Source organism: Cavia porcellus, unplaced genomic scaffold (assembly GCF_034190915.1).
Source record: "Cavia porcellus strain 051 isolate PalLab524CR breed Dunkin Hartley unplaced genomic scaffold, mCavPor4.1 scaffold_13, whole genome shotgun sequence".
Lineage (NCBI taxonomy): Eukaryota > Metazoa > Chordata > Mammalia > Rodentia > Caviidae > Cavia > Cavia porcellus.
In genome coordinates, this window is record NW_026947496.1 from 1,233,199 (window position 1) to 1,260,484 (window position 27,286).

The window sequence follows — 27,286 nt, forward strand, 5'->3', positions numbered from 1 at the left end:
TCTCTCTCTGTGGGCCCTAATTCTCACCTTAGATACTTGCTCAGTCCTGGGAAGTCACTTCTCTCTTCTTCCCCTTGCGCTCTTCTAGCATCTGGATTCCAAATATCAGAGAAGATGTGTCACCATCCTCCTGCCATCCCAGAAGGCCTCTTGCTTCTTTAATCCTATATTAAACTAAACTATAACACAACAATTCATAAACTACTTTCTTTGTTTTCAGAATAGTCAAATACTCACAGGTGCATTTATTTTAATATCTTATAGATTTGTGGATTTATCATCATTACTTTTGAAGCTTAAAGTTTGTAATATGTATATTAGTGATAAATGGTAGACTTTTTAAGTTCTTATCTATCAGCTGTGTGGTGGGGGTAATGCAAGAACAACTTTTATACAAAACATCAGAACATTTAGCACTCCTTTTAGTGGTTTATAACCCTGGTTTTAATGATCTTTGCAACACGCTGCAAACAAATTGATAGCACATTAACTTTAGTGTGGTAAGATAACTTCATTTGATAACAGACACAATGAGAACATACGTCATGGGAGAATTTCACTATGTGAAATATAAATAATTTTGAAAAATAGTATTATTTTCACAGAAATGTAGGATGATTTTATAGTGGCAAACTTATTTAACTTATTTCTGGTTTTCTTAGCCATTTACATACCATATAATAAGGTACATTTAAGTGCAAGTGTAACTCATAATTTTCATGGAATCACATCATATATTTTTCATGCAACACAAGCAAATCTTTATTATCCAGTTTTTATTGATACCAATGCATTGCTTTTATAATACCACTTCTGTTCTAAATATATTTCTTTATAACAGTTAAAATGTGCTTTAAAATGTGGAATATCCATTTAGCTTTAATCTTTTTTTAATTGAAAGTATGTGAAATATAAAATAACAAAATGGAATATATCTTTGAAATTGTCCTTTTTCTTTCTTAACATAAAAAGCACTCAAATGAAAACTATTGATTATCTAAATAGCTTTAAGAACATATTAAAACACAAAAATCTAGAGGAATATATAAATAATGACAACTATTTTGCAAAGTTGTAAATTTGATGGCAAGTATTAGATTTTATTGGGTAATTCTTTTTGAATGAATGGATAAAAGCATGCATATATTAAACAATTTAAGAACATTATTACAGAACTCTTTTGTATTATATATCTAATTCCTTAAAACTGTTGCAAATGTTTTCAAACATGCATTAGCACAATATGATTTAAAGTAACATAGGGTTATAAGTTTAAATATTTCTAAATTATTATATGTATGTCTAATTGTATAATTCTTATAAATAAAAACCAAAAACCAAACAAACATCTTTTGAGGAGAATACATCCAAGCTTCCTTCTTTCACTTTCTCTCCCTTACTCGGCCTATTCTCTGTCTTATTTCTTCTCACCAGTCTGCCATCTCTTGTCTTTCACTGGAATGTGTGAAGCTTGTACTTTGTGTGTGAGCTTTCCACTAGTGCTCAGATATTCTCACTAGTCATACACCATGGATGGAACAGTTCTAGAGGTGAATCTACAGATCTCTCACTTCCACATAAAAACTTTCTTAGCCCTGCTATGCAAAATTAAGACTTGCTATTTCAACCACACATATTAAAGTGTCCGGTCTAGTTCTCCATATTACCTATTTTCCATTTAAATATTGAAAATTTTACCATGATATTTTTTCATACCATTTATTTTGCTTTTATGCATAGTGATATTTGCTTGTTATTCACCTTTATTGCTTATCTTTTTGTCTGATCTGAATGTAAGTCTGTAGAAGAAGGTTTAATATGAAACAGAATAGCAGAAATATCAAATAAAGTATCTGTAACATAATGACACTCAGATAACTGTCAAGTGAATAACAATAAATCCAAGAGAAACATAAGTCACAGTTAAAGTTTATATTCAATAGTAAGTAATGAAATTGTCATTATAGACTAGGATTTTCTTATATTAAGGACCTGATGTGACTGAACTAAGCAGTATACCACATCAAACATCCTCACTAATACTGAATATATTTTCAGACTCAGATGAACATGCTTCCTGTGCATTCATTTTTAATGGCAGTAATATTATGAAAAATCTACATATTTGGAAAACTGTAGGTGCACAAGCCATCCATTTCAATGTATTTTGCGCTATCAGTTGAGCAACTAGATGTTTTCTTTCATCAAATAGAAGTTATCAAACACTTGAATCATGGATCAACAGATATTAAAATATCAACAGATACTTTCTGTGGAAACAATTCCATAGTTTATTTGGAGATGTCCAATCTATTTCAATTGTATTTATGGCAGATATGAAGAAAAATCTTTTTGATATACATTTCAAAAATACCATTCCTATATTATAATATACTATAATATTCATATATTACTGTATTGATATGGTAGTGAAAAAAGAAATTTTTGAGCATAATACTTAAAATAGTATGATGTAGTCAGAAATTTGTAAGCATTTTAATTGAATGAGTTCTGTTAGTATTTGCAATGCAAGATCAAGTGATTTATCTTTGTAGCAGATGCATCTTGAGTTTTTCAACATGAGAAGATGAGGAATGGATAGGCAGAGCTGATACAAATACAGTACTGTTGACAAATTTTTTCATTTACACTGCATGTATTTATATCTGAGAGGTTTTATGGGTGCCTTTTTGCCAAATATGAACATGCTAATTAGAATTAAACTGTAAAGAACATTTTTTGAAAGGTAAATTCAATACATTTTATGTAAAATAAATTCTAATAAAAATATAAAAGGTCTGCTTATAATTGAAAAAATAGTTACATGCCTGAAATTAACTGAATAAATTGATATCAAAATTAAGAAAACTGCTGATTTAAAAACTATCAGGTGTAGAGCTATAAATACATATAGTTTATTATTTGCTTTACTGGGTGCTTCTCATGTGATTTAATGTATATTTAATTTGAAAAATTGACTTGATTAAGTGATATATTACAGTATTATGTTTATTTATTAACAGAAAATATGTTTACTATAAACTATTAGTTTCATTTCTAGGAATCAAATTGTTTTTTAAATTGCTTCTGTTTTGCGGTTTGTCATATCTGAAGCAATGTAATACATTTTTCATACATTATTTTTAATATTTTAGCCAATATATTGCAAATGAAATAGAGCATATTTCTGTAATTCTTAAATTATATAAAGAGAATATATATACTTTTAAGCTTCCCATTCATTGCTTATATAAATCCATTTTACATATATAATAAAACATTCCATTTAAAATAATTTTCTGATTAAGCCTGATATTATGAAACATGAGTGAAAAACAAAGAAAATTTACAATGTTGTATTAAGTGAAAGATATAAAAATGCTGATAAAAATATGGAGAAAAATGAATTTTTATTTGATGATTTTAATTAGTATAGGTACTCAGGAAAATAGTAGAATGTTACCTAACAAAAAAAATTTTAATACTGGTACTACCATATGATCCACCATACTCATTCATGGGTACACATCCAATGGAAATGAAATCTTTAGACACCTAAACTTTCATGCTTATTATAGCATTATTGATGAGTCAAAAAACACAGTCATATAGGCTGCCTATGAAACAGAGAAGAGATAAAGAAGTTGTGGTTAATATTGAAAGCAGAATTTTTCCAGCACAGAAAGAATGCAATGCAGTCATTCACAGCAACGTGACAATTAGAGAAAATTAATTATCCTAAGTGAAATGTCAGTCAGAGTAAGACAATGTCTCATGTTCTTATTCATTTGTATAAGATAAAAATTCAGTGGAGTAGAAAATAAAGTGATAGTCATAAGGGACAAAAAGGTTAAGGGATGAGAACTACAGATAGATTAGATAATGCATGCCAAAATACAATTAAATATGAGCAACTAGTTCTGGTGTAGGATAACACACGGGATAACTTTAGGAGATAATTTATGCTTTACTTTTAAAAAACTGAATATGAGAGCCCAAAGTTTCCCAATACACATAAAATATAAATATGTTAGGAAATGACAATCCTTAGTGCCCTGAGTTTCATCATTACATATTTTACACATCAAATTATTTTATTCATAAAAATAGTTATGCTTCAATGGATTTCATTTATATGTATAAGCAGTATGTACCAATACAATAAAAATGAAAAAATTGAAAATTCAGAAAAAATAAGATATAAAATTAATGTACATGGCAATAGGATTGCAAAAACAACTAATAAAAATGAACTCACTCCGTGAGTTAATGCCTGTAAACCAAGCAGTTGAGCAGGCTAAGACAGGCCTTTCATAGGTAACTCAGTGAGATTTTTATCTCAAAGTAAAAATGAATGCACAAAGCTAGGGTAGGGACATAGGTAACTGCAAATTCATTCTGACACACACAAACATGTGCATGTGCACACACAAGCACAAACACCCTCCAAAGCATCAAGAATAAAGATACAAGACATAAGAAGCTAAAAAGAAACAATAGCACTACATTGCTCTTGAAAAGCAGTGCAAATAAGAAAACAGAGAAGTATCTTTATGTACTGAGAAATAAAGACAGTGAACGTTCCATTGTATTCAAAAACAGTGTTTTGTAAAAAATAGGTAAAATAAAAGCTTTTTGTGAAATAAAAAGCTGAAAAATTAGTCAATGAAATGAATTTAAATGAAAGATTTGCTGCTCACTGTGAAATGGAGAAAAATGAAATGACTTGGAATATCCAAGAAATATAAAACAATTCATAAAGAAATAACAAGTATAATTAAATATCAGAGACTAAAACTTGAACAGAGAAGAAGGAATACTTGAAGTAACAATAAACAATTATTTTCAAAATCAATATATGAAAACAAACCATAAGTCTAATTAATTCAGAGTTGCAAAAAATAAATACCAAAAAAAGAATAGCAAAACATGTAATCAGGTCAATTTTAACTTCCTGGAGGGAGAGACACACACATACACACATGCACATCTCAAAAGAAATTAAACCAGATAAAAAACATTTCCACTAAGAAATAAAGAAAATACATCAAAATTTTTTACATTTAAGCACGCTAAAACATACATCAAAATTAGTAGTGCTAAAATAAAAAGATACATCAAAACAACACCCAGTATCCATCAAAGTTGTCTTTTGTCAGTAGCAGATCTGACTTCTAAATACATTAAATTTTTCATAATAAAGAAAACTTCTGGTGAATGAATGTAAAATATGAATTTATTTTTAACTTTTAATTGATCTAATAGATAATTATTTGAAATAAGAGCAAAAATGTATTTTGTGATATTAAATATGAAAAAGTCAAATCAATATATTGTAATGAATGAAAAACTATTATGTCTTCACTGGCAATGTAGCACTGTAGTACAAGTTGGAAGAGGACTTAAGATTTCGGTCATAGACTTAATGTGCATTGTCCACATTAGGGCAAACATTAACACAAAATTTTAATAAAAATGTGTAAGGCTTGTACCCATATATTTGTCATATTAAAAGTTCCACTAAAATAAGGGAATCTAAAAGTACAGAAAATAAAAAGAAAATAAAAATCCTCAATAATAGAAAACAGACAGGGTAGCTTTTGTCTGCCTGGGTGTTGGTTTGTTTGAACAGTGTCACACTAAGTCATTCAGTTGCTCAGGCTGTGCCCTAGGTTGTGATCTCCTTGCTTAGCCTTCCAGTGTATTGAGATTACAGGAAAACACCACCACAGTCAGGTAGATATAATAGATTTTACTCAGATAGGACCTATATTTGTAATCACTTGAAATATAATGTTCTAAACATACAAGTCAAAAACAGAGATTTTTAATTGGAGAAACATACCACCTAAAAGACAACTTAGATATCCAGACTCATGTAGATTAAAAATGAAGAGATAGTGATAATTGTTTCACTCAGACACTAAAGCAAACTACTCTGGCTATACTAATTTCACCTAAAGTAAATTTCAGGAGGAGAATAATTTTTAGATGTAAAAAGAGTCAAAAGATAACAATAAAAAGGATCAGTCTTTCAAGAAGACAGAGCAATCATGAGGTTATGTGCATCTCACAGAAACATGCCCAAGTATGAAGACAAAAAGCAATAAGACTGCCGGGAGAAATAAACAAATCTGAAGTTACAAGTGGAGATGTCAACGGTTCTCATGCCATAATTGATAGACTCAGCAGGCAGAAAATCAATAAGAGTACAGTGACAGCAAATCTCGCCATTAAATCTACTGGATCTAATTGACACTTGTAGACTGGCTTATCCAACAGTAGCAGACGACACATTTGTCTCAAGTTCGCATAGAACATTTCCTAAGGGGGGAAAAAAACACTTCTGGACCACAAAATACACCTAAACTAATTTAAAAGAACAGAAATCTTATGAAGTGTCTTCTTGGAACACAATGATCTAAAACTAGAGATCAATAAAAGAAACATAACTGGAAAAATTAAAAATATTTGGATTAATCAGCATACTTTTCAGTAGACCAAGAGTAAGTGAAGTCTCCAGAGATAAAATTAGAGAACAAATTTAGTATATGGCAAATGTCTCTTTTTATTAGTTTTATAATTATTCCATAAACCCAAAATTATTTTTAAAATAAAGGTATTAATTAGTTGACGATATTACTTGGTGGTAGAGCTATTGCTTAACATGCATGGGTAAAATCACCAGAACTACCAAAAAGTACAAAAAAAATGTTTTTAAAAGTAAATCTAGTCAATACAACAATAAAGTTGTAATAATATAATAAAGAATATTTTAAAAGGAATAGAGGAAAAATAAAAGGACAAATACAAAAAAACCAAAATAATAAAAAGTTACATTAATAGATAAATGAAAGCAAGCTGAAAGTTATAAGCAAGAATTTTTTAGAGTAACACAGAAAAAGTAGGATTCAGCTGTTTTTCCTGTCTCTCTCTTTTTTTACATTGCTATTCAAATCTATTAAGAATTCTCTTGTCTTAAAAAAAATGAAAGAGAGAGAGAAAAAAAGAAAAACAAATAGGAAAAGAAAAGAAATGAAACCAAAAGAAAAACCAACCAAGCCTGGGGTCTTGAAGTAGCTAATTAGGATTGTAACCACATAGTATCTGGTTGGTTCCTTTTTGATGAGTTGGTACAGGCTAGAGCTAAGTACAAAAGTTTATGAATGCTTTGAAAGAGTAACAAAGTGCAAAGAGGATGACTGCAGGAAGGTGCCCAGAGGAGACACCGAGCACTGACAGCTTCAAAGAGCCTCAGCCACCTGCACCTCCTGGAGACAGAGGTGGGTCTGGGCCTAGCTGTGCCATGGGGCAGCTGAGTGGAGAGGTGCTTGGGTCCCCTGCAGCAGAGTTCCATAGTGTGTTTGGTGTTCTTCTGCAAACTGAAATGAGGAGTCGATTTTTCTGGCTGAAATTTATACTGAAGACTGGTCCCAGACCTTGTTAACCTGGGACAGTGGGGTCCTCACAGCTCCCACAGGCAGCCAGCTCAGAATCCGGCCCGGGGACTTCTCACGCTCCAGGGGACGGCTGGGAGATTTGTCCCTCTGCAGCTCTGTTCGCCCCTCGCGGTAGCGGTGGGGTGTGCTTGGCTCCCGGGGGTGGCTGGGGTCTTCAGGTGGTGCTGGGCTGGAGGTCACAGACTTGGTGATGTGCTCATTGTACGTTGGGGGGCCTCGCTTGTTGGGGCTGCTGCAGGAGGTGGAGGGGACCTGGTGGTGCTCAGTGCCGGTCTCCTTCACAAGGTTTCCTTTGCAGCAAATAACCCTTAATTTATCCTGGTATGAGGAGGCCAGGTAAATCGCTCCCGAGGAAATTGCAGGGCCCAGGTAGCTTGGGTTTGGGATTTCCAAATAGGCTCGGGCAGGAGTCCCCAGTGAGCAACGTGCCTGGATCTCAATGACAAGTGAGTTGAAGTGGGTCCTGTCTCTCTTTATTCCCTCTGTATATGTAATTAAAATTAAGTTAAAACCATAAACGTATCTAAATAACAATGGAGAAACAAAGCTAATACTAATCAATACCTAATAATACTGGCATATGAACATACAGCAACGCAGATTTGGAAAAAATAATGCTACTACAGATAAGGAAGGTTATTTCATAATTAAAAAGTTTTAATTTATAGATGGTACACGTAAACACAAAATAACTGCATCTGCTAACAAAGGTTCAAAACCAACAACAACATATGATAGTAATACAAGTGGAAAACATGGTGCCAGCCATACATTTCTTTCAAATGATAACAGAATAAATATACAATAATTTAGCTAGGAGTTAAAATTTTAAATAATATTATCAATTAATTTGACTAATTACAATTACATAAGTTTGATCAAAGTTAGAAGAAAACATTTTTAAGTTTACTCAAAAAGTTTGCAAGGGTAGATCATATTTTAGGTTGTGACACAATGCCCATAAATTATAAAGATATGTGAAACATGTAGATTGTCCTCTGATTAAAATCAAACAATAGTAGGAAGGAATATAAATCTGAGAACACAGCCTGGAATTTATTTCACTGTAGCATGCTCCACATAGTGCCTTTAACCACGGATTCAATCCCCAGCATGGCATAGAGAAAAAAGGAAAGAAAGTAAAATACCCACATACACGGAAAGCAATTAACAAAATTACAGTAACCATGATCAAAGCAATGAGAAAAGTTAAAAATGCAATTAAAAATTAGTTATAACTGGGTAAAATGAAAATAAAATGACCTAAACAATTGTTGTCATGCATTTGAGAAAATACTCATAGAAAACTGAATAGCAATTAATGTCCTTTTAGGAAATCTCCTATCATAGATGTAATCCTACTGCAAAAGAAACTTGAAACAGAAAAATCTAAATATATGTACACAGTAAAGAAATATTATAAAATAGTACATTAAAAGGAAAAAAACCAACAAAATCAACAGCTATTTCCTTGTATTGTAGTGTGTAGTTAGACCTCTATGCAGATTATTTTTCTTCAAAGGAGAAAACATAAATATGAGTAATACAAAGACAGTGTTATAGGTTGCATAAACATAGATATAAATGAGAATTGTACAGCCAAGTTCATAGGAATATAATGAGTCTTGGTTACTTTAGAGGTTGGATGGGAGAACCACTTGAGCCCAGTGTTGGAATCCATGTTGCACAAAATAGTGAGATACCAATTTGAGGGAAAAATTTAGCAAAAAGAAAAAAAATCACATAAGAGATTGTTATGGACAGGCTTATGTCATTTAATTTGGTAACTCGGGTAGTGTGGACAACTTGAAGAACAAAAGTAAATTCACTCAAGGAAACAATAGTATCCTTGTATACTTATATCAAAGACTTTGAAATTCCATTTTAAAGCTTTCCCACAAACTAAACTCCTTACCGGTGAACTTCTTTGAAAATTTAGTACATATTTAAGGAAAAAGTAATACAAATTATAAACAAACAGTCTCAGAAAATTTAAGAGAAGTCACTTCCTACGTCAAGGTCCTGAGTTCAATCTCCAGAACAAAACAAACAAACAAACAAACAAACAAAAAAACCCCAATGAATAAGCACTAATTACTCTGCTTTGGTGCTTTCTGCTTGCTTATCACATATAAGCCTCAAATTGCCAAGGATCAGGGCCTGATACTTTGGAAATGATCCCAATCAGTGCTAGTTGATGTAAAAAAGATCTGTCTCAGAATCCTGGGTGTCACTTCAGTGTTTCTGTTTGTGATTGCACCTTAACTTACTGTGCCCATTATTTGAGATTCTTCTCAAAATCATTTACTTAACAAATGAGGAACATTTCATGACGAAAAGACTGTTATTAATTATTATGAGAGTATTCTTATTTTCCAACCAACAAAAGATAAATTTTTCTAATGTCATGTAGATTTTTTTCCTTAAAATCAAATAATTTATATCTTTTACACAAATTTTGTATCACATCTTATCTCAGAAAAAATGCTATAGATAGTATTTATTTCTTTTACTCCTTGCATAAATGTAAACTATTATGCACACATTGTAACATTCATATGTATTTTTGCCTAACTGAACATAACAAGTGTGATTTGCATTCCATATTTGTTTCTATTTTTACTCAAGCAAAATAAATTAATAGTTAAATTATCAAATAAACTGTTTTTCAGGATGATTAATGCTGCACTAAAAAGACTCAAAATACACATCTGAGTACGTTTCCCACTTTTCCATCCCTCAGAGAATCTTCAATTTATATTTTAGAATTAAACTTCCAACCAATTTGGCACAAATGGCAAATATGAGTAATATTTTTTCTTTATCTATATCTTTTATATTATCATCTATATCTACTCTTTTAAGAAGATTTATAATAAGCAACTCTTAACTATGCTGTTTTGTTTTTGCATAATGTTAGATGTGTTTTTCTAGTAATTCCCATCATCAAGTTGATAAATGGATCTATGCCTTAAAAGAAGTACAGTCATTGCTGTTGTACTGAGCACCAAACTTAAGAATGTTTGCTTCTCAAACTTGATGTCAGCAAATCCAAAAGAAATCTAAATTCCACATTACTAAATTGTAAGAGTCTACAGAAAAGCAATAGAATTGATACATCATATTCCAAAAGGAATAATGAATATATCATGTTAAGATAAGGAACTAAATACAATAGAACCATCATTCCAAAATAATAATGATCAAGCTGTGTTTGGCTCTGAATATAATTTTGCACTATAAAAAGTTGAGAAAAAATAAAAATTGAGGAACAAATATGCATATGTATACATTTATCTATGTATACCTTGATGAGACAGTAACAGAAATATACACATGTGTATCTTGCTTTAAAATTTAGAGCAACATCTCCTAGTGGAAATTGGTGATGATGATGATGATAATGATTATACCCTTTGAGGATCCTATGGTCTTTTATCTGTCATCACTGACAATTTTTGTGACTTAATATTATGTTATGGAATAGAATATGAGATCCTATGGAATATAGACTTTGGGCATCTAACATTGAATCTCATGTTTTCTACAGGGTGTCAGTGTAATCTAGAAATTGAAACAACAGAAAAAACTTACAAGTACTGCTATGATATTGACTTTGTGAGAAAATTTCTGAAAAAGTACTTTACACAGTTTGGTGTAATAAACACAAAAAGAAACTAATTGTTCAATAGCATTTTCCTCCTTGATATTTCCTTTTACATAAACAATGTATTACATTGAATCATTCTTGGTGGCAACTTTTTATATCTACACTATTAAACATTCTTTCCATTAGCACTGAAATTCTGGCATACTCAGCTCAAGCTTTTGTTTTATGATTAAAAATCTATCTTACTATCAGAAGTTACAGTCCCTAATTTTGGTATGCATTCTTTAGAAATTAAAGAATTATAAAAAGTCTCTTTTCTCCATACATCATAATGGATTGATAATGTTGGCACATAAATAAGCACACTGGAATACTTACTGTGGTTAAGAAAAGGTAGAGTTACGTTTCACAAATGATTTTGTGTTATATAATTGGAAAGTGGAATAATAGCCAGAACGAAGGAGAATGTAGTTATAATTGCAAGTAGTAGTTATGGACAATAATTACCTAGTGTGAAAGCTTTTCTTGTCTACATGCTAAAACAGCTTACAATTCCCTCTATTTTAATAAGTGTTTAATATTGGATTTTATATATATTTGGGATGAAAATTATAGTGAATTATTAATCACATTTGCTTTTGATTTCAAAACTGGAAAACCAAGTGGTTGTTGGGATGCAATATTTCATAAGGGCTTTCCTTCAGTCTTATTTTCTTGCTTTCTATTCTTTTAAACTCTTTCATTTTATTTTAAAGAGATTAAGACAAAACAGGACATAAAACTTTTATGCTCCATCCAGCTAGAATGAAGTCTCTTTTCACGTATTGTTATATTATTTCAGATTTTAGTTATAGGAAAGAAATCATTTTGTTCTTTCACTTTCTGTCTGATATTTAGAATTGAAAAGTTTGGGGGGAGGGAAGCAAGGGAGGGAAAAATTCTGCGTTTTCCATCGATGTAGTTACTGGTAATATTATTTTTTGATTCTCAAAAAAATCCTCGGTTTTAGTGTTTTCTGGTTGTGGTGGTAAAAATGCTCTTCATTGACTAGTTTCAAGCTATCTACATGATTCTGAATTCAGTTAGAAGGAGCAAAACAAAGTTAATCTTGTAAGTCACTGCGACCAAGTTTCAGTACAAGACTTTGTGTGTGTGTGTGTGTGTGTGTGTGTGTGTGTGTGTGTGTGTGTGTGTTTCAAATATTGAAGAGAGAACAGAGGGAAATGTACAATGACTACCATTGTTGTGTAGGCCATGAAAGACATAAATACTAAAATTAATAAGTAGGTAAGTGAGTCAAAAACTTCCAGAGTACTAGAATTACTTAGAAAAAATAATATCATGGTGTAACATAAATTAGTTTGGGGGCTCTGATGGAGGAAATATTCTTTGGCTATTTTATTGGTAAAGTCTATTTTGTGAAAGTGCTATTTGGTTTTAAACTTATGTGATATCAGGAATATGCCATATAAAATATTCAGCTCAGCAGTATTAAAATAGCCTCGAGGTGACTGAGAGATGGAGAAAAGAAGCAAGGAGGGATGCAAAGCATGAGTTGAGAAATAGGACAGATTTCATGCAGCCCACTTCATATATGATTATCAGTAAAATTTTAGGCCACAAGTCCACACTGTAGTAAGTGTTTACACATACCTCTAGTGTGACAGTTTTAGGGAAAGACTTTCAGAAAATTATGAGGGTTTCTGCATTTGGCATTGAGGGAAAAAATAACTTAGCATATGAGATTTTGTTCCCCCAAACTTTTAACATTATAAAGTTATATTAGGACATTTTTTGTTAGCTTTCTTTCAGCACCAAATGACAGCTTTCTGCCTGGCCCTCAGAGGAACATGGAGCATTCGAGGATAAGAAGGGAAGACATTAGAGCACAGGCAAAGAGATGATGATGCCACAGAAGAGATACAAGATGCACTTTTCAAAGAGTAGGTATCACAGCTATATTTTTATAAGAAACTTATAATTTAAAATGTTCTGAAGAAATCAGATTATGAGGTAAACATTAAAGCAAATTAATCAATTCACTGAGCTGACTGAATTTTTCTTCCCTGGACACTGAAAGGGAAATGCCTTTCTGAAGACTCAATCTAGGCCAAACATCAAAGAAAGTAAGAATTTATTTACAAATATTGAAAATGTATAAAATCTTCCAAAAAATAAAATATGGCTACTGGGAAATTGGTAAATTAGCTCAGGCTGTCTGCAGCAAAAGACAATGAAGTTGCCACTGAAGTACGTGTTCCTGGTCTTCTACTCGTGCTCCATAAAAATGTCTACAGGTGAAAAGTAGACTATGTACTTATTAACAAGCAGATATGCTTTTCTTAATCTCTTGCACACTAAAACGTAAGAACTTCTAAAATAAGAGTAAAACTTATGACATAAATATCAAACATTTTCTCTATTGCTTTTACTTCCCTTGAAAAATCTTTGTATAATGCAGTATGAAAGATTAGACTGTCTGTAAAATGGGACTTTACAGTCAAGATATCCAATTAGGAGGGAGAGATCAAAATTAAACCACATAAAGGACGTATCGAGAAATGCTGTCTAACAAATGCTTGCTGATTGGCTCTGTATGAACTGTGCAAAGGAACAACACATGATGAAAGTCAGTCTGTTTTTTGCAAGTTGGATCGCAGTGTTGACAGCAGAAAAAGAAAATGGGAAGAATTAGGAGGATTGGACAGAGAGTGCCTTCAAACTTCCCAAGGAAAATGGGATAAAGAAAATACTTCATCAGCAAGGTTCAAGTCCAAGGTGATGAGCAGGAAATGTGGAGGGAAAAAGACTCTGAAAAATAAGGAAATTATCAACAGAAGAATGGAAAAGTAGAAAAAAGTCACCAAGAAAGGGTCCAACAGTACCCAAGAATAAAAGGGCAACACAAATCATCCATCCTTCATCAAATTGCCATTAATTTAAGAAGAGGAGATAATTTAAAAATAACTCACTCTTATGTTGATTGTGAACTGTTGTAAAAGTTATATTACTGCAAAAAACTTCTTAGCAAGTAAAAGCCATGGAAAATGTGGCCTACATATCAAAAATACAATAAATGATACAATGATGTTTTGCATCAGCAACTAACAAAATGCACATCACATAGATCAGCTTTTTGTCCAAGCAGAGATTATGCTGAGGGCTTCCTGTCCAGAAGGATGACTTATGGAGATATGACGAGTTGGCAGTAAATTACTGTGATTGGGAAATGCCTTGGCATTAGGGCGCCCGCAGTTAATTCTCTACAAGTGAGGAGGCTGTGTTTTAAAGAGCAGTGAGTAGGGCAATGACAGAGTTCTCAGAACTAAGATCAGGAATACGAATACTTTGCTATCTAGCTCCTGTTTTTCTCCATCCACAAATATTTGAAAATATTTTCCTTTCTTCCTAAAATACAGATCATGAAACTATTCATGCAGGACAGCTAGCCATGGCAAAAACCTGACTACGGTCTGGTAGAAGAAATAGAGATTTACAGATTGAAACATTTATCTATCTTTTTGCATGTTGACAGTCATTATGTAGTTTATGGTACAAATACTTTAGGAAAAAAATATAGTATAGTAAACCAATAGTGTCACACTTCAATTACTATACCTAAGACCAGTCATCAAACTAATTTATAGAAATTGATATAATAGGGGGCTGGGGATTTAGCTCAGTGGCATAAGAGCCTGCCTTGCAAGTAGGCACCCATGAGTTCAATCCCTGGTACCAATAAAAAAGAAAAAAGCCAAAAAAAAAAAAAAAAGAAATTGACATTATATATATATTTATATAATTAAATTTGGTTTATTTGGAACAACTATTAATGCATAGAAAGGATCGATTCTGTTCTCTTTCTCCCCTTACTGGGAAAGAAGCTGTCTGAAGTTGGTGTGTGCAAGCAATCATAATTCTAAGTAACTTTCTATGTCAAAAATATACAGGTTAATTGCACTGCAAGCACATTATATTTGATATTTAGTGATTAACTCTTATTTACTAAAGACATTAAAATTTTAAAAGAGAGAAACTCTAAAAATTGTAATTTAGGGAGTCAGCTTATGATAATTTAACTTTCTTGAAAATGTCGTGCTAGAGAGATAATGAAGAATTTATACAATCTTCCAAATATTCCCTATCACTGGTATCTGTATCTTTACAGGAATACAAATGATCATGATATAATCCTTCATATTGTTAAGTAGATGTATACATATAAAAATATATTGATGTATCTTAGGGTTATATATATATATATATATATATATATATATATATATATATATATATATCCTAAAATATATATAGGATATATATATCCTATTGATGTATCTTAGGGTTATATATATATATATATATATATATATATCCTAAAAATCTATCTATCTATCTATCTATCTATCTATCTATCTATCTATCTATCTATGTGTCTATGTATCCTTGAGTCTATCTATCTAAAACCATAGACAATTTCAGACACAATAAAGAGGAATTCGCTATTAGAATATTTTCTCATTTGCTGTTATGTTTTACCAATTTGTCCTCAGGAATTTCATATCTAAAATGTTACACATATACTTTAGAAATATATTCACCTTAGGAGAAAAATGAAGCCATTCTTAATGATGTGAAAAATTCTCTTTTAAAATCCAGGTACTGAGAAAATTATTTAATCCACTCTTTTACACCAGGAGCAATTTATTTAAGAAGGAATATTTACTTCACCTGTTATATATCCCTTATCAGTTCACAATATGTTATGAAAAAATGTCTATATAACACACCCTGAATTATACTTCTACTATTTAAAAAAAGACAGTTTTGTGTTCATTTCTGAGTATAGAACAATAATTTTTAGACAAATCACAGGAACAAAAATAAACCACACAAATAAAAATAAATCCTTAAAGCATACTTTTTATTGTACTAAAGAATATCAAGAGAATAGTAAATAATATTTTCTTTTATTACTCAGTCACAAACTTCCTAACTTGGATGGTAAAGTCAAATGCTTTGTATTACTCTAGAACCAAAATATTATTAACTTAATATATTTAAATCAACCTCACATCTTTTATGAATGAGCAACATATTAGAAAATAAAGTCCTAAAATGAGTTTTAAAATATAATATTAAATGCGACGGAAAAATAAATGTCAAAAGGTGGTGAATAGGTTCCTAGCATTGCCAAAATGCTTGCAAGTTTATTTCCACAGATATTAAATTTATATATTTTGTCAACTCTAACAGAAAATGTTTTGGCAAAATGTGTTTTATGGTATGGTTTGCAGGATAACAACTTCTATGTAACACAAATTAAGATAGTGACATTTTAGACAAAATAAGATCAGAAAAGACCAATAAGTGTTACAGGAGTCCTCTCTCTCTCTCTCTCTCTCTCTCTCTCTCTCTCTCTCTCTCTCTCTCTCTCTCTCTCTCTCTCTTCGTGCTAGTGATGCCCTTTTGGTCTAGGATAAAAAAAATAATTTTCAGTGATTTAAATTCTTTTATAACTTCACACATGTCCAAATGTGTAGAGTTACAGATTCTCATATTTAGTGTCCACTAACACCAACACTAATTTTAATCCTTATTGTATAAAGTCCCTATTTCCATTGTCCATCTAATGTATCTTTTGAACTTTTAGAGTATTCGTGAAGTTCAATTTTGGGGGAGTTTTTGCTGTCTATCACAGTCCAACTTTTCTGTTTGTTCTAATAATTGACAACATAGTTCTGTTTGAATATTATCATACTGTTTTCTGATTATATACCTTGCTACAAACTCATAAAATAAGAATAATGTAGTGTGTATTATATTTCATATGCCTATACAAAAAACAGACCATCAGACAAGTGTAATTTTGTACTTAATGAGCATCTAACCTATCCTTCGTAATATCCATATGTCTGTTTATTATCACTGAAACTTTACAAAGGAAATATATACTTAATATTACATTAATGTATGGAATTTTTTGTATTTACTCTTTAATAATTTCAAATTTTTTGTCTTATATATTGCTAAATTAATATAACCTCATAATAGTCTAGTATCTTACTTTTTTATTTTGGCCATGATATATTAGAAAATATGTTTGCAAAGGCAATATTAAGGAGGTAACACTTTTTTATTTTGCAAAAACTGTGCTTCTTGTAAAATCATGGTATATTTTAGGTGAGCCAAAACCATAGTTATGGTTAGAGGCAGTAAATCAAGCTTGAGCCACTTATCTCTGTGTGGTTTATGACAGATAAGCTCCTTGTCCAGCAGCTCATGTGTGAGCAGAGTTGTTTCACCCACAGATGATTTATTTTGGGTGATCTACTTGTCCAATGAAGATTTATTGCAGAGGATCCACTCTCCACAGTGATTAAACATGTGCGGTTGGCATGTACAGAAGTCAGCAAGCAAAACCAAGACAAATAGGCATAGATTATCCGACCTAGAACCACTGAACCCAAGCATGAAGCAGAAATATGAGTGATGTCTTGTGAAATCATAGGAGTCCTCTTTTAATTATACAGTTTTATACTATTTCATTACTCTATAAAAATGAGATTATAAAATTAGGAATACTATTGTCACTTTCAGTGGATCAAATACTGTTTTGAATTATTGAACATGAGCTGTGCCAATGTGCGCTGTTTAGAAGTTTTAACTGATCTATATATTGTCAGGTTAGGAGTCATGTCAGTCAGATCTCTTTAGTCTATGAACTAATGAAAGATTTCCTCTTGTTTTGTTGGTTTAGTTTAGTTTTGTTTTTGTCTTTTTGAGACAAGTTTGGGCTGGCCTTGAGGTCACTGTGTAGCCCAAGATGATCTTGAACTCACAACGATCTTCCTGCCTCTGTCTCCCAAGTGCTGGGATTATAGGCATGAGCCACCACAGTTGGCTAATAGAAGGTTTTCAATGAACATACTTACATTTATAAAAATATTAAATTATTGCTGTAATTTTTCTAGTAGTTATTCTTTATTCTTGTTACTTATTAAATTGTTATTTATCAAATACTATAGATATTAAGTAACCTTTTTCAAAGAAATTCAGACCTGTATTTATATTTTCACATGGTTTGTCACACAGCAGAACTTTTGAATTATATTCGATTTCACAACATAGAATTTTTAATTTATAAATTATGATTTTTATTGTATATAATTTCAGCTAACACATTATCTTGTAGATTTCTCTTATATAATCATCTAAGAATTTTATATTTTTCTATTTTATGTATTTACTTGAAATGTACAAGGCATCTGTGGGTTTTTTTCCCATCTTTTTGAGACAGAGTCTTGCTATGAAGTTCACGTTGACCCTGAGTTCACTTTGTAGCCCAGGCTGTTCTTGAACTTGCAACAATCCTCCTGTGTCAGCCTCCTGTGTGCTAGGATTACAGGTGTATACCATGCCCAGCTAATTGTGTTCTTCTTTCTTAAATTATTAATGTAGATGATCAGTTATCTCAGTGTGTGAGGACAATCTTTCTCAGATAAGTTTACTATACCTTTGCGAATGTTTTTATGAGCTTTCTGAGCCTTCTGTACCATTGATCTATTTGCCAATTCTATTCCCCCACCCCCCCAAATCAAACTTTTTGATTATCATAGTTTCGTAGCATAAATTAAGTCAGATAGTGTCCACTCTCTAACTTTGCTGTTCTTTAAAGTAGTGTTATAGTATTAGATATTCTGATTCTTGTGTTTCTTTTTAATTTTGTTTTTGTTTCGTTTTTGCAATGCCAGAGATAGAATCCAGGGCCTTGTGATTACGAGACAAGAACTCTACAGCTGAGCCATATCTCCAGCTCTCTTTATAATTCTGAATCTCTTTGTCAACACCTAAATATTCAGCATCTAAATGTAATCTGAGTTATAATAAACATTTAAATTAGAAAGAATGGATATCATGATGAATTTGAGTATTTTTATGATTTTTATTTATATTCATAAAAACACTGTCTCATGGTTGGATTCTGGAAACTTTTGTTTTAGTTTACATTAAGCAAATTTTAAAGCATTGTATTTCTCTGTTTTTACTTTTATAAAGAGTCAACTGTTAAAATCTAGCTTATCAATTTAAATTTGGAGATATATATATATATATATATATATAGTGATGCACCATAATTGAGACAAGATCAACTTTCTACACTCAGAATATTCATTTTTTTCTTATATGAAATTGAGCATCTTGAAATCTAGTAGGCTCCGAAATTACTGATTTACTCTTTTACACAGTAGTTTTACCTTTTCTGTAATTGCATACATGTTGAGCTTTATAACACATCATATTAGGTTTAGTTTCATTCTTATAGCAAAGCTTTTGTAATTCTTAGCAGACAATGTACCATATCCATACAATTGAGTAGTTATTGATTTGAGCGAGATTTCTACCCAACAACATCATTTATGAATAAAAATATTTTTTCCTTCTAGTAATTACACATTTAGATTGTATTTCATATCCTCTTACATTATCTAGGATTTGCATTTCAGTATTGAAAAGTAAAAATCAGAGTAAATATTTTGCTTTCATTTTGAACTTAGTGACATTTGTATATTTATTTATGCTGAATGTACTTTTTCATTTGTTTGACTTTCAGTACGGTGAATAAAGCCAGTTTGGATGATTGAGCTCATAATTTTTAACTAATGTCCACACTCATAGTGTTTAATTAGGGTAAGTACCTATTGAAGGAATTGCTGAATCATTTCATTAGTGTATTTTTATGTGTATAAGAAATTACCACAACAATTTCTAGAATGATTGTACAGTTATTCAAATCATCCACTAGATCTGATAGCTCTAACTCACTAGAAACACTTGGAATTACTAGCCTTTTTAATTGTGGCAATTGTCGATTATACATAGTGCTACTTCACTGTGGATTTAATTTGAATTGTATTAGTAACTGGCAATATTGAACTTTAAAATTTTTACTCATTCTTACATCACTTTGGTCAATATATCTTTTTAAGTGCTTTTCTCATTTAGAAAAAAAATTGACTGTTTAGCTCCTTGTCACTTACTTTTAGGATATTTTTACCATATTCTGTCCTTTTAATTTCCTTGGATATTTGAATTTTGTACTCTTGCACTATATCTTCAAATCCACTTCCACGTGATGGACTAGTTGTTCTGTTCTCTTAGAAATTTGCATCCTTTCCTTCATCCGAAACACAACTTGAAAACTAGAGCTCTGTTTTATAAACTTTTCTATTATTTATGACAATATGCTAATTTCTATAGCAATGGATTATTCATGAGTAAAAGTTTTGTCCAATTGATTATTGTAATTGTCTTTAAAATCAGGAAGAACCATGTAATGAATGGTTTTGGGTAGTTGGCAACCACTTGAAAAAAAGTAGCTTTCTCCAGCCTTAGACAGTTAAATCATTTATTGTTATTCACATATAGTAGATCAATGAATTATGCATAAAAATTTCAAAATGTGAGAAACGATTATTTTCTTTATTCTTTTTTCTTTTTTTGTCTTTTTTGTTTTTATCTCTATCAGGGATCGAACTCATGACTGCCTGCTTGCAAGGCAGGTGCTTATGCCGCTGAGCTAAATCCCCAGCCCCGAAATAATGATTCTTGAGAAACAATTTCCCAACATAATTCAAATAGCGAATAAGCAACAAGAAAAAAATGAATACATGAAAATATATTTAAGATATTCAGTTATTTAATCCTCTTCTGAATAAAATTTAGAGTCACAATAGGAAAGAAGCATAGATTAGAATTTATTAATTTTTCAACTACTATTTTAAAAAGATTTGAAAAACTTGTTGCTAATTAGGAAAGTAAGTGATCTCTCTCTGTCTCTCTCCATCTCTGTATATATATATATATATATATATATATATATATATATATATATATATTTATGTATTTATATATGTACTATATATATTTATACATATACATATATATTTACCTATAGATAGGTGATAGATATGCTAGCTTACATATCATATATGTGTGTTCATATTTATCCCTGAATTCAAAATTATCCCAAATTGATAAAAATATAAGATAAAAAGAGCTGTTCCTCAAAAATGAAAAAGAATCAAATTACCAGTTGACACATACTAAATTCATTTTTATTACCTTTCAAATAACATTGAAAATTTGGGCTTGCCTCCCTGCATTAAGTGCTATGCTGGTCATGTGTATAACTACAGGCTGATAAAATTATCTACTTGGTTTAGCACAATTTCTTTTAATTGCTTGTTAATGTGACATAATTTTAACTAGCTCTTTCATTGCCATTAAACAATGCATCCTGTAATCATCAATGTGCAAATATTTATGTGTTACATGTGACATAGTTTGGATTTAGAATGCCTCAGAAAAGTTTATGTTCTAAAGACATGTTTCCACCATAAAGTATTGTTGAAAGGTGATGGAAGCTTTAGAATTTGAGGACTGATGGAAATAGGCCACTGAGGATATAATGGACCCTGATACATCCCCCAGCTTACTGCCATAATGTTAGTGGCTTTGCTCCTTATACATGCCCTTTCATGGCGCTCTGCCTCCCCATACACCCAGAAAAAGATTAGCCAAATGAGTATGGATTAAAACCTCCAAAACCATAAGATAAAAATTTTATTTCTTTGAGTTGTCTCTGTCAGGTATTTTGTCACAGTGATAGAAAGTTGCAACATATGATGAAAATCAATGGAATATTTGTATGTTTTTATTGAAATCCATAATACAGCCCTCTTTTTCTTTGCACCTATTCTCTAGAAATTCTCTAGAATTTCTCTAGAATTCTAGAAATTCTCTAGAAAATCACAGAAGAAATACAAAATGATATTTTTGTAAACATCATTTATCACATTTGGTAAACTGATCCAGAGAATATAAAATTTATGGCAGACACATCCAGTTGATTGTCTAATAGCCATTCTTTCATCTCTTTCCTGGTAGTAAAAATTTTACTCCCCGCCCCAGGTATTGTGTTTCATAAGCTCCTTCAGAGCTATGGAAGAAGAACAGAGTGGGTGACATAAATGTTGTGCAATGCACTCTTTAAGTGTGGGAATGTAATGCCACCATAGCTAACTTGGAAATAATATTTAATATAATTTCTCACTATATATGATTGTCTTTTTTTCTAGTAATGAATGTGAAAGTATGTGACACATTGTCAGGTACTCATAATGCCATTCTTAAGGTGGCTATAAACATACTGGGAAAATAACTTAAGTATTTGAATATTTTATATTGCTGTGGTTTTCACTTTCCTGAAAATGCACAGCCTGTAAATATCATGTCATGTGAGTTAATATTCATTTTATTGTTTGACAAAACTGACATAAAACTGTAAATCTGTGAAAAAACAAAGAATTGCTTACCACTATGAAACATTTTGCTTCTCTTAAAATACTAAGAATGGCACCAAAGAATATTATTTTGATATGGAAGACAAATCTAGGCATGATGATAAATATGCACACTTATGCATAGCATATGTAACATTTGTCTATGCCTATTAATGTCTATGCACTTAAGAAATACACTTTTTATGCATGCAGGTATATGATATATCTTTAGAGCACAGACAAACTTTTGCAGACACATGCCCTAAATGAACAACCATTATAAGTATAGAAAGGGTCACAAGGACTAGGATGTAGATTTCCTGAAAGTTTTCTATATAATAATGTGCAACTTAAAAATATTTATTGCATATACTGAATATGTGCCATATGAGCATGCATTTAATTATTAAACATTAATATAAAAATTTAATCAATACAAATATGAATGCAAACATTATCAAATTAATAAAGCTAGTTATGCAAGTGTACAATAATGCTGCACAATATATAAAACTGAATATGTTGTTTAAGAATGATAAACATATGAGCACTTAGCTAGATTATTACTTCTATTAGATTGTAGTAGATTGCACACTATCAAATACTAAAGGTAAAGAATAGGATAAGAAGAGAAACTGCTTCGTAGGCCACGTGGAAGAGGTTTCTAGTCTCATCCATATGATTTTTACATGTTTCATGTCTGAGTTATCAGGAAAGAGAAGGTCCACTTGCCTCCCAGGAATCCATCAAACACTGTCAGTCATAGTCTCTTACTTCATATTCCAAATTTAAATGCCCTGAGCAATCTTTATCCTTAATAGTTGAAAAGTTAAGGGTTAGCATAAGAAGGAAGTGAGCACTATAATGATTTAGGTACCCTTTGATGTACTAAAGTGCTAATTTACCAGATGGTACCCTAGAGTTTTAATACATTTCTGGAGGTGCCTAATTAATCCCATATTATAGCAATTAACAATAAAATACTACTTTTGCTTCCATAAATTTTGGAGTGAATTTTGTTAACAATTTCAGTGAAGTAACCTATATTTTATCATTGCTTTACATTTTTAAACACTGTTAATCTATTCATAGGACTTTGTTGATTCATTTTTCAAGCTACTAAGTTAATATTATTAAATTATGGAAGAAAATGAATCATTACTAGCCTCATGTTCATGATATGACCTTACAGCTAAATTGAATCCCGGCAGTTCAGATAATAAGCCTATTTTAAGATGGCCTAATACAATATGAATTGTGCTATAACTTGTTTCTGAAAATTGCACATGGATTGATTAGAATATGGGTTAGAATGGTGTGACTTGTGCTAGACTAAATCATAAATTTTAGTTAGGGTAAAAAATAAAAACAAAGTATGAATTTGTAATAAGAGTGGTAGGTAAAATTACAATTAAGTTGTGTCTAATGATTAAACTAGTAGATATAATTATAAAGTTAAATTACTACAACCATAATACTGAATGTATTAATAATATATTTGGTACTATGAAGATGCTATTTTACTTTGATAAAATTTTAGATGTGAGAGTTTTCTGTGCATCAGAATTGCTCCAATTGACCTTTTTAAAAAAGTGAATTATGAACACTAAAGTATCAGGGCCTTGCAATGTTAACTTATAAAGTAGTTTCAATTCTTATGGTTGACTTTGGTAAACTACTTATTAATTTAATTCAGTTTTTCTCTGTAATATACTCCTCATCACAGTTAATACCAACTTTCTATCACTTTATACAGTTCTGAAGTTGAGACCATGACAGCCCACAAGATTGTTAATTTAGTTCTTTAACATCTCTCTCACCTATATGTGCCATGTATATATATGGATATGTATTTTATTTCTAGTATCTCTACCTCTGTATTTTTTCTTTATAATATATTTATTTTCTGGATCTCTTGTTCTGACATGCACATTTAAAGGAATCCTAACATTTGACTCACAATTTTTGATGATTTGCAGAATATTTCATTGCTGGCTCACATTTTCATTTATGTCATTTGCCATCATTTATACATACAAAACATGTGATTGAGGAACTTCAATTTGCTGCAAAGTGAGCAGAACTCAATACATGGAAAAGCTAGCCAGTCATTTACAATCTGATTACAAGACCAAAGAGACAGACTCTTGCTTGGAATAAGCTGCTATGATATGATTGTAGGAACATGTTTGCGCTGAATACTTTCTTTTTCTTTTTTCCATACTAGACATTGAATTCTGGGCTTTTGAATTGAGCTTTACAACCTTAGGTGACTGTAATCATTTACTTACGTGTGTGCGTGTGTGTGCACGCACATGTGCCTGTGTGTGCATGTGGGTATATTAGACATGATGTCAGTAAGTCGTTAAGCTGCCCAGGCTGGGATCGTACTTGAAATCATCCTGCTTACACTCAGAGAAGGCTGAAATTACAGGTCTGTACTGCACTTAACTCTAATGAACATTTAAGAGGTATATAGTCTAAATTAGAATGCATTATAGTTGTGAAATGTGCAGTGGATTTCAAATGCTTACGACACAAAAAATTAAAATGTGTAAAATTAACTCTTTCTGAGTTATGTCCTCATATGTAATGCATGGTTTCAGTCCATACCTCTGCTCTGTGAGGTTCACACCTCTGTTCTCAGACTTAATATTTGCTTACTTATATTCCAATCTCTCCACAGTGGTTCATATGTAATGTTTTACAGTATATTTATTTTGCAACATTAACAGTTGTGCTTGGCAGTTATTAGATTCTTAAAAAAAATTAATCAAATTTTATTTTCTAATAAGTAGTGCTTATTTCACATGTAAGTGATACAGACATGTTGTAAAAATTTTATAAATAATTTATTTTTCTAGTTTAGGAGATATTTTTACAATCGGTATCATTTCTAGATATCTCTATGTTTTCATTTTATCTAGACAGTAGTTACAATGTTTTCTCTAATTGCTGAAGAAACTCTCATACCAAACTAATTTCAATTCCATACATTGTGTCATCTTCTGTGTGTCAGCTTCTATTTTAAGTGGCACAAATAGGCGGCAAATGAAGAAAACAACCCTGTTTCCAAGTATTAAATTTGAGATAGAGCATGCAGAAAAAGCAAGAAAAAATAATTTAACTCAGAAATGCATCAACAACAATAAAGTTAACCTTAGCTTTAGGTGATATGATGAAGTAAGACATCCGTGATAAACTGAATTTTAAACTGAGAAATCTGCTGAAAAGGAACAGAAATACAATGATATCATTAAAGTTCCTAGCTGAAAGAGGAAGGTATAGGGGACCTGAATCATTAATAGAGCTGGCCTGAATGAGGAACACCATGGAAACCAGTACAACTTGAGTAGCATTAAGTGATTATGAGTAGAATAGTGGACAAGGTCAAATAAATGGGCCAGCACAGCTCATGGACGGGCCTATGCCTCAGGTGAGCATTTGAATATACTTTGTAAGGGCAATATAATATTGTTCCTATTTTTGACACATTTGAAAATATAACATTTAAAATGTGTTATTCCATTGCATAAAGGATGAATTTTAGCAGGTGTGATTTGTTAAAATCAAGGAGATCATTTAGAAATTCTTTTAGTAAAACAAAGGCAGAAGGTGATGATTGAAAAAAAAAAACATTTTCAGTGGAGATGAAATTCAGACAGTGTAAGTTTTTATGCAGTTTAAACCTTTGCCCTATATTTTGGTCCCACTATGTATTAACCAAAGAATCTTGTTTTCATTGAATATATTTACACTTTTCTAAGGTAGATTTATACTAAATTATATTTTTCTATGCATTTTTGGTAACCTTAGACAAGTAACTATGAAGAATGAAATACTAAGACTGATAAATTATTTTCTAAGCATCAAATTGTTAATTAATTGGGATAGAATTCCTCATTTTGAAACTATAGCACCACTTTTAATGCATAATATCACCTCTCCTTTACTAAAGAACCTATCAGATGAACAAATTTAAATTTAATTGTGGCTTGTGTAAAGATGCCTTCCCAGCTCTCATGCAGTCATTGGTGGGGCTTTTTCAGAGGTGACTGGATCTAGAGTGCGGGATGCTGGAATTGATTCACGGTGCATTGCTAGGGCACTAGGATTAAGGGTGTGAGTGCCACTCATCCTATTTTGTCCTGGATGAGATATAAGGGATAGAAAGAGCTATGGGTGTCCCTTCTTGCTTTTCTACCTGAACCCTTCCATGAACTGTTTTTCCTCCCCGGTGCCTGTTGACATGACACCTCCCTTGGAGCCAGCCAATTACAGACTCAAATCTTTTAACTGTGGGCTAAAGGTATGTTTCCTCCTTTATTTGGCTGCTGAGTATTTTCTCTCAGCAACAAGTACAGTAACTAAGACACTAATGAGCAGGTTTAAATTAATACTGATTTATAGATACAGAAATGCACATTCGCACATTACATGCATACCTTGTAAAATACATACCTTGTAAAATAAAGAAAAGATGTGATCTAGGTCATTCTCATCTGAATCCCTGCCATCCCCTTAAATGTGTCACTCATGGCTTGCCATTGTTATAGGATTCTGGGGCATTCAGTTCGCACAGTGCAAGGAGATCATTAAGCTTAGACCCCTTCAGTTTGCAAGCTCTTCCTCAAGAGTTCAAGTTTCACTACTTCCCTTCTTTACCCTTCTTCAGCATCCTCAGAGGTTGGATCCTTCATCTCTGCTCTAAACTCAATCCGCATAATAATACATTGCTGAAGCTTATAAATTTCTTTGAATTTGTTTTCCCCACAGACACAAAATGCCCTCTTTTGCCTTTCTCACCTAATTATATGTCTTCTCCATCAAATCTTAATGTTTTAGGAACATATCTATATCAAATATTCCTA

At 31.6% G+C, this 27,286-nt stretch overlaps 1 protein-coding gene across 5 annotated transcripts in view; it reads left to right on the forward strand.

Annotated features, from left to right (window-relative positions):
• The window catches only part of LOC106025422 (histone H1.8-like), a 112,645-nt gene that overhangs the window by 69,697 nt on the left and 15,662 nt on the right, over positions 1–27,286 (forward strand). For all 5 annotated transcript variants that reach the window (XR_010051052.1, XM_063259721.1, XM_063259724.1 and 2 more), the window contains 2 exons: positions 12,872–13,013; positions 19,685–19,761. The gene's annotated coding sequence lies outside the window, so the exon portion shown is untranslated. The remainder of the gene's footprint in view (positions 1–12,871; positions 13,014–19,684; positions 19,762–27,286) is intronic.